Raw genomic sequence first — 7,428 nt, 5'->3', positions numbered from 1 at the left:
ACACACACACACACACACACACACACACACACACACACACACAAGCACACCTCTCTTGTCCCTCTACTCTTTTTTCAGTCTACTAGTTTTGCTTACTTGCCATGAGAAAAACAAGATTTAGAGAGACTGTCTCGCCACACATTCTGAGCGACAAAGCTAGGATCTGAGCACATTCAATCCAGCCCTTTATCCCAAGCACAATGCAGTCCCATCTAGGCCCACACACCCTGCAACACACATGCATATGTAAAAGGAATATTTAATAACACAGTGCATCAAATCGCTGCTGTTGCATAACAAACCTCCCCAAAATATAGTGCTTTAAAAACAATTTGTCATTATTTTCCACAAAGCTGTGGGTTGGCTGGGCAGTTCTGTTGATGTGGGCTAAAGTTGGCTGGCTGGCTGGCTTGGGATACTGTCTTTCCTGTGACTATGGGCAGGCAGCAAGTTGACCAGGGGCTGTCTGGTCCAGCATGGTCCCGGTTGGATGATCTGGCTTAGCTCCCCTTAGTTTCTTCTCCACCAGGGTTTTAGTCTTGTGTTATTATTCACATGGTGGAGCCAAAGTTTAAGGAGAGACTAGAAGCACACCAGGCCTCTTGGGGAGCAGGCTTCAAACTGGCACACCACCGTGCTTGCCTTGTAGGCCCAAGAGGCCGACAAGACCAGTCCTTATTCAAAAGTAGTTCAGAATAGTCCTTTTTTTTCCCCTGAAAAAAATGTACTGAAAAGTCTCTTTCCCAAAGGCCTGAATAGAAAAAGGAGGAGAGAATGGGGCCATATTTTTTTCAGTCAGCTTACTGAATCTAATTATCTTTAAACATTTTTTTCTCCTAAAAAAAAAAAAAACAGACAGTAGAATAGAGTGCTATCTAATGTATGGCTGCAATGGTTAATCTGTTGTCCACATGGCTGTGTTTAGACACACCTTTGAGTGTGTCGTGATCCACACTCACTTTCCAGAGAGAATTAACTGAGGAGGGAAGACCAATTTAAAAGGACATGGCAGTGTTCCAGTGACTGGGATCCCAGAGTGAACCAAAGAAGAAAACCAAGGCAGAGGATAAGTGCCGCAGAGGCATGCTCATCTCTTGGCTTCCTGAAGTGTGGGACCCATGAGCCACCGCTTCAGCACCTGGTCCCCCAAGCCGAGCCTTTCGCACATAGCACATCATGGTAGATGCTATCCCCTGCTACACACACACACACGCGCACACACACACACACACACACACACACACACACACCTTTCTGTGCTCATGTTGCTTTTGGTCACATGTTGTATCCCAGTGACAAGAAAAGTAACCAACACAATGGTTTTCCTGGCTTGTGCAACAGCACCAGAATCCAGTTCCTTCCCATTGGCCTAAGGAGTGTAGAAACAGACAGTGTGTTAAACGGATAAACAACTCTTTCATTTAGGGAGGCAGGGCATGAAAATAACTACTTCTGGGCACATAAAATAGCTTTGCAGTAGAAGAATTTTAAAAAGCAAAACAAAACTGAAAATTTGACTTCCTGTGTGCCCTGCAGAGAAAAGAGGGGGTAGGGTGAAGGAAGAAGCTGTGAATGCGTGATGAGCAGCTGGCTTTTATTTTTAAACACATATTATTGCTATACAGATTTTTTTTTTTTTGGTAGAGGGGGCCTTACTAAGGCCTTCTAACAAGCAGGAATATCATTTCAAGTGAGTGCTAACGAGACTGACTATATTTTCAGAATAAAGTAAGGCTTTGCTTTGTAACCTTTTTTTTTTTTTTCCTTCAGTATATAAAACTGAGAAAAGAAACACAAGAAATGCTGAGAAGCCCAAGTGCTACTAAGTCTTCTAGGTGGTCAGGGACTACTTGCAACCTGAGTTGGACTTTATTCACCGTGGACACATTTCATCAGTCTCTACTAGATCCTCCATGGGATGCTTGTGTGAGCCTCCATCTCCGGCACCTGCTCACACTGAAGACTGTTCCGAGGGAGAAGCACAAGGCCACTGTAGGAACTGGAGTGCTGCTGGACTACTTCTTTGAGCCACACAGGTCTGAACAAAGTACAAGTATAATAATCACAAAATCCCAAAGAGTAGGGAACCAAGGCTCCCTGTTCTTCATGACCACCTAGTAATAAAAGCTGAAATGGTAAGGCCATTGACCCATAATTAAATTGTTTTGTAGGGGCTTTGCTGCTGTTTATTCTTTTATTCTGGTGGAGATGGGAAGAACAATAGACTGAATGTAAGACCCTGTGCACACTGAGCAAGCGCTCTACCTCTGATCTACCTCCCTGGCCCATCCTGGTTTTCCAGTGACTAGTAGAGCTAATTCCTATAGCTCTCACTAAGGCTGAATGGGAAAAGTGTCCATGAAGATGAGGGAGGAGACACAAAGCAGGGAAGGAGAATTTAAATGAGCGGTCACGATAACAAGGGGCTAAATCTAAAGAGAACTGAATACAATTGAGGGGAAGGGGGAAGGCACTGTGCAAACCAAGCCAAGGGTCGGGGGAGGGACCTGTACAAACCAAGGCAAGCAAGCCTTTGGGTCAGCCTAGACTGATAATGCTGATTCATGCTCTGCCACCTATGCTCTGTCAATAATAATAATAATAATAATAATAATAATAATAATAATAATAATAATAATCTAGCCATTCCTAACCACACAGCTTCTTATCTCCCAAATCAACACAATGGGCCAAGAGAATTTTTTTTTCTAATTACAATGTTCACTTTTCCTTCTGGAGAAAAATTACAATAATATTGCAAAATTATGTGCCAATTTCAAGAAACCTGTGAATATATGATTGTCAACACTGAAATGTCACCTTAGGTCTTTCTGTAGCTGAGTACACACATCAGGAAAGCAAAATATATTTTTATGGGTAAGAAAGATTTGGAAACCTCTGGAAACATGAGATTTAGACAAAAAGTTATTGTTTTTTGAGTTGTGTAGGTAAGATTTAAACAATACAATTGTGAAGACAGACCATAGCTGGAGATCACTGGTGTTCAGTTTTTGTACACTGATGACAGAAATGGCAAAGAACAAATCCATACCAGTTTACATGTCCTCCTATAGAGTAAGTATGAAGAAATCCTCCATTTTTCTCACTTAGAAATCACTGAAAACATGACTATATTCTTTTTGATTCACTCCCTGACCCCATGGCATACTTGATTTCTGTCAGAGCCACTGGAAGTCTCCATCCAGGGTCAGCCAGGACATGGCCAAGGCAATGGGATCAGAAATCAGCTCACCGTGTGGTCCAAATCTCTGCTCTTCCCTTACAGATGCCATCAACTGACTGCTGACTCATGTTGACTCAGATCACTTTAGGTCAGTGTGGCTTCCCCAGACTGCATCCAGGAACATAAAGTAAATAATAAAGGGCTGGTATATGAGGAACCTTGGGTGAGTTGTTTCTGGCTTCTTTGGGGGATATTCCTGAAAAAGAACACTTCCATTTCCAATGTTCATGCACACACTTGCACTCACACAGGCATGCACTTGCACAAACACACATACACACACACAGCAGTCAAACAATTACCTTGCTATTTAGTCTTTCAGAAAAGATCAAAGGGATGGAGGTGGGACATTGTAATGTGTAGCAAAACCTCCTTGTCTGGTCTCTGCCTCTGCCTCTGTCTTGTCCACAGGCAGTAGCTGTGACTCTAGTCTATCCCCCAGTCTCTGCTCCTCACTACAGAACCCTTCCCTAGTACACACTGGCTCAGTGTGCCTCACATGTTGGTGGATGACTATCTGTTTTCTCTTTCATCTCTGCCTTCCTTTCATACCTGCAAAGCTCATCTTTCCTCTCCAGCCTCTACCTGGACCCCAGAAGCCCCATTTACGATCCTCAGAGTATCATCTGATCTCTTCCACCAATTGTTTTTCTTGAGAAAATCTGTCCATTACCCAGATTCTGAGAAAAGGTTACGTCTACATCCTGACAACCAGACAGCAGGAACCCTCACTTCTTGAGGGGCAGAGGAATCTGGGAAAGCCAATGTGACCAGTAATCCTTTCTAATGGTCATATTGGTAGGGGTGCATCTTGTCCTGTGTGCCACCCCGTGGAAATGCATAGCCACCTGCAAACCCTACATGCCACTAGAATGCAATGCTTCTCAGACACAGCACTGGTGCTGTCTGCTGACTTGCATGTATGTTTCAATGAGAATTTTATGGCAGGAAAATGCAAGTTTATGCTCCAGATAAAGGGTCAGCTGGTTGAAGTTTTGCCTCACTTGCTCCCCACATAAAATAGAAACAAGCCAATTCTGGGACTTTACTGGATCTTTAAGTGGAGAGAAAACTAATTGTGAATTAATTCTGGGAATGTCCACCTGTAACCTGTCCTGATGACTCAAAGAACGAGCAATCCCTTGGGTCATGATCAGAGATAGGGCAGAGCTGGTTAATTCTTCTGCCCATCTGGCTTTATCTGAGGGACATCAGTTGAGTTCAGTGGGTAGCTGCTCCCCCTGAGAGGAACAATGACCATGTCATTCATGGTGGTAATGGCTCCACTATGCCTCTATCCTCTCCACATGCTCTCAGAGTCTCTCTCCTTAATCTCTTCAAGGTCTTCAAGCTTTTCATATGACACTTCAGGGGTTCAATACTTGGTGTTCCAAAAGAGGAAGGATCTGAATGTCTTGAGAGCTGAGGTAGAGTGGACACACCACCTTCTGCATCACACTCTGTTGACTGTAAGCAACAAAACCACAAAGATATATGAAGATACGGCTTATGTTCTTTTTTCATTTTCATAGCAGGAGTTGGCAAATTGTGGCTTTCAGATCAAAGCCAACCTTGCATCCACCATTACAGATACAGCTTTTTGGAGACAGTTGGAATTATTAGTTGTGTACTATCTATGCCTGTCTTCATGCTATTGTAGTGGCTATGGAGGTCACATAGATCATGAAGTCCAAAATATTTACCATATGGCCCTTTTTAAAAAATAGTAATTTACTGATCAATATTCTAGCACAGATTTTCATGGAGCAGTTCCTTTGTGGCCCCAGTAAACTGCCTAGCGGGGGGCAGAGAGGACAGGAGGAGAGGAAATGGCAACATGGACATATAATGCTCCACCCTAAGGCCAGTGGCTTGCTCATCTGATAGTCCTAGTGGTCCTGGTAGTGGAGAAGACAAGTCAAGTCCTCTAAACAACCTAGACTCAGACACTGCCAATCAGTGCAGACAGGCTGAGCTAGACACCCGTGTGAGGAGCACACAAGGGGTTGTTAGGCCCTGTTAGCTTCAGCACAGTGCACACAGAGGTAGACAGCCCTGGAAACAGCTTTGAAGGTTCACAATATGGGAACAAGATACATACCTGTGATTGACATCCAGGGTCTGGACTGGAGGTTTAGTTTACAAGGGAGTCTTCAGCTTCCCTTATGCACACAGGCCTTGCACTGTATGCAGCTGAGCAGGAAGAGGAGGAAGTTGAGGCCATAAATTGTGTCAAGTTCATTTTTTTAAAAAATATGAGCCCCAGCCCCACCCTCTGCAGCTCATCAGTCAAATGGGTCCAAAGAATATCGGATTGTATATAAGAAGCCTGCATGTAGAATGCAAACCTAATGCCCTGGCACTATGAGATGCTATGAGTTTCTTAGATTCCTTCAGGTTAAGTCTACACTGGAAAGGTCATCACTGCCAAGCTCTGACTTCAGCCTCCTAAAGAGAACTGGAATGAACCTCCTCTGGGGAGAGGGAGCCCATTCCTGTGGTTGGTCATAAAGTGCAGTTTATGAGCACCTTGGCCCAGATCCACTGTAGTTTGGATGGGTAATGACCTTGGGCACTGCAGTGTAGTGTTGATGTAGAAACGAAGCCATTAAGGCTGGGCTCCTACCAAGAAAATAACAGTGGGGTTAATTCAAATGACTCTCCAAACTTCTGGCCTCCATCCCAACCACAGGATCACTTTGTTTTACAAGTTAAAAGTTGCAAGGCCACTTTTCTCCTTTGCTAATGAGTAGATCACTGAGTGCCTGAGAACAGAACGGGAACAGAAGTTTTCAGCTGTCTGGTTCAAGTGCAGAACATGGGGCCCATGTCCCTTTTCTCTAATGGGGCCTAGCATGGCTGTCAGTAACTGCCAGAAGACCTGTGGACCTGTGGAGGGAAGGTCAAAGTTTAAGGCAGGTTGTCTACTACTGTGTATCAAGCAAACCTCAAATCTTAGTGCTTTAATCAATTTTCTTCGTGCTTACTGTGCCTTGGGGTTGACTGAGCTCAGCTAGGAAGTTCTGAGTCATCTAGGGCAACAGGCCTCTGTGCCTCACCTGATTTTGGAAAATGAAAGATGGTGTTAGAGATGCAGGGAGAGCTTGTGATGAGAGCACTGGACATCTCTCATCTTACCAACAACCATGAGGCCAGGCTTTCTCAAAGCACGGCAGCTGGGCTCTAAGAGGAAGGATGCAGGAGTTCCAGTCCTCCAAAACCCTGGATTTTCAGGGTATCCTATTTGCCATATGATACTGGCTAAAGCAATCATAGAGGAAGGGGTAACAGGCCGCTGCTACTATAGATTGAGCCCAGGGCTTCATGCCTGCCTGGCAAGGGCTCCAAGATTGATTTTATCTCCAGCTCTCTTTTTGCTTGTTATTTTGAGATGGTGTCATTAAATCGCTCAGGTTGGCATTGAACTCACTCTGTAGCTTAATAAGGCCTTGAATTTTTGATCCTCCTATTTCATTGTCAATAGCTGGTGTTACCAGACCTGACAAGCCCATATCCTTTGGTATGAATAGCGACATGGGAACACATGGAGAGATAGCTAGAGACTTATTAAAGTTCTCCAGAGAGACAGAATCAATAAGGACCAGATCCTATCCTATTCTGCCCAGACTGATGGGGTACACTTCAGAGAGCAAGACAGAGGAGAAGCAAAAGAGAGAGTGAGGAAGAGGGAGAGAAAGGAGGGAAGAAAGGTGAAAGTGAGAGAGAGGAGGGAAAGAAGAAAGGAAGGAGGAAGAGAGCAAGGGAAGGAGGATGAAAGGCGGTCTGTAAGTAATCCACTCCAGTATTTCCTCCTAGGTCAGAAGAGGTCAACCTTTTTCTATTTAGGTCTTCCACTGATTAGAAGTCACCTGCTTTACTCAACATTCACCAATGTAAATGTTAACTTCATCCTCCCCTTGCCAAAAACTAAGCCAGAGCCATTCCCCCAAAAAATCCAGCATTGTATTTACTGAGATATCTGAGTATTTTGACCCAGCCAGGCTGTTGTATAAAATGTTGTATCAACAGGGCCAACCTTGGAGCCTGGTGACCACAGCAAACCAATGGTTACCTCTTCTTTGAATTTTTCTATCCTGTATCTGGTTCATAGTTTCTACTTTCAGGGCTCTCCTCTGAACCTTAGCCTCCCAACCCGTGGCTCTCTCTCTCTCTCTCTCTCTCTC

At 44.3% G+C, this 7,428-nt stretch overlaps 2 long non-coding RNA genes across 2 annotated transcripts in view; one reads left to right on the top strand and one right to left on the bottom strand.

Annotated features, from left to right (window-relative positions):
• The window catches only part of LOC116098889, a 43,995-nt gene extending 41,820 nt beyond the window's left edge, over nt 1-2,175 (top strand). The window contains exon 3 of the long non-coding RNA XR_004121983.1: nt 1,771-2,175. This is a non-coding gene — a long non-coding RNA (uncharacterized LOC116098889). The remainder of the gene's footprint in view (nt 1-1,770) is intronic.
• On the bottom strand, nt 1,532-5,432 carry LOC116098888. The gene is made up of 3 exons (XR_004121982.1): nt 5,346-5,432; nt 3,254-4,711; nt 1,532-2,038 (listed from the first exon to the last, which is right to left on the bottom strand). It is a non-coding gene; the product is annotated as an uncharacterized LOC116098888 (long non-coding RNA).
• Between the last annotated feature and the right edge of the window lie 1,996 nt (nt 5,433-7,428).

Source organism: Mastomys coucha, unplaced genomic scaffold (assembly GCF_008632895.1).
Source record: "Mastomys coucha isolate ucsf_1 unplaced genomic scaffold, UCSF_Mcou_1 pScaffold20, whole genome shotgun sequence".
In the NCBI taxonomy this organism is placed as follows: domain Eukaryota; kingdom Metazoa; phylum Chordata; class Mammalia; order Rodentia; family Muridae; genus Mastomys; species Mastomys coucha.
The sequence above is the reverse complement of the archived record's forward strand: the minus strand, read 5'-3'. Positions and strand labels throughout refer to the sequence as shown.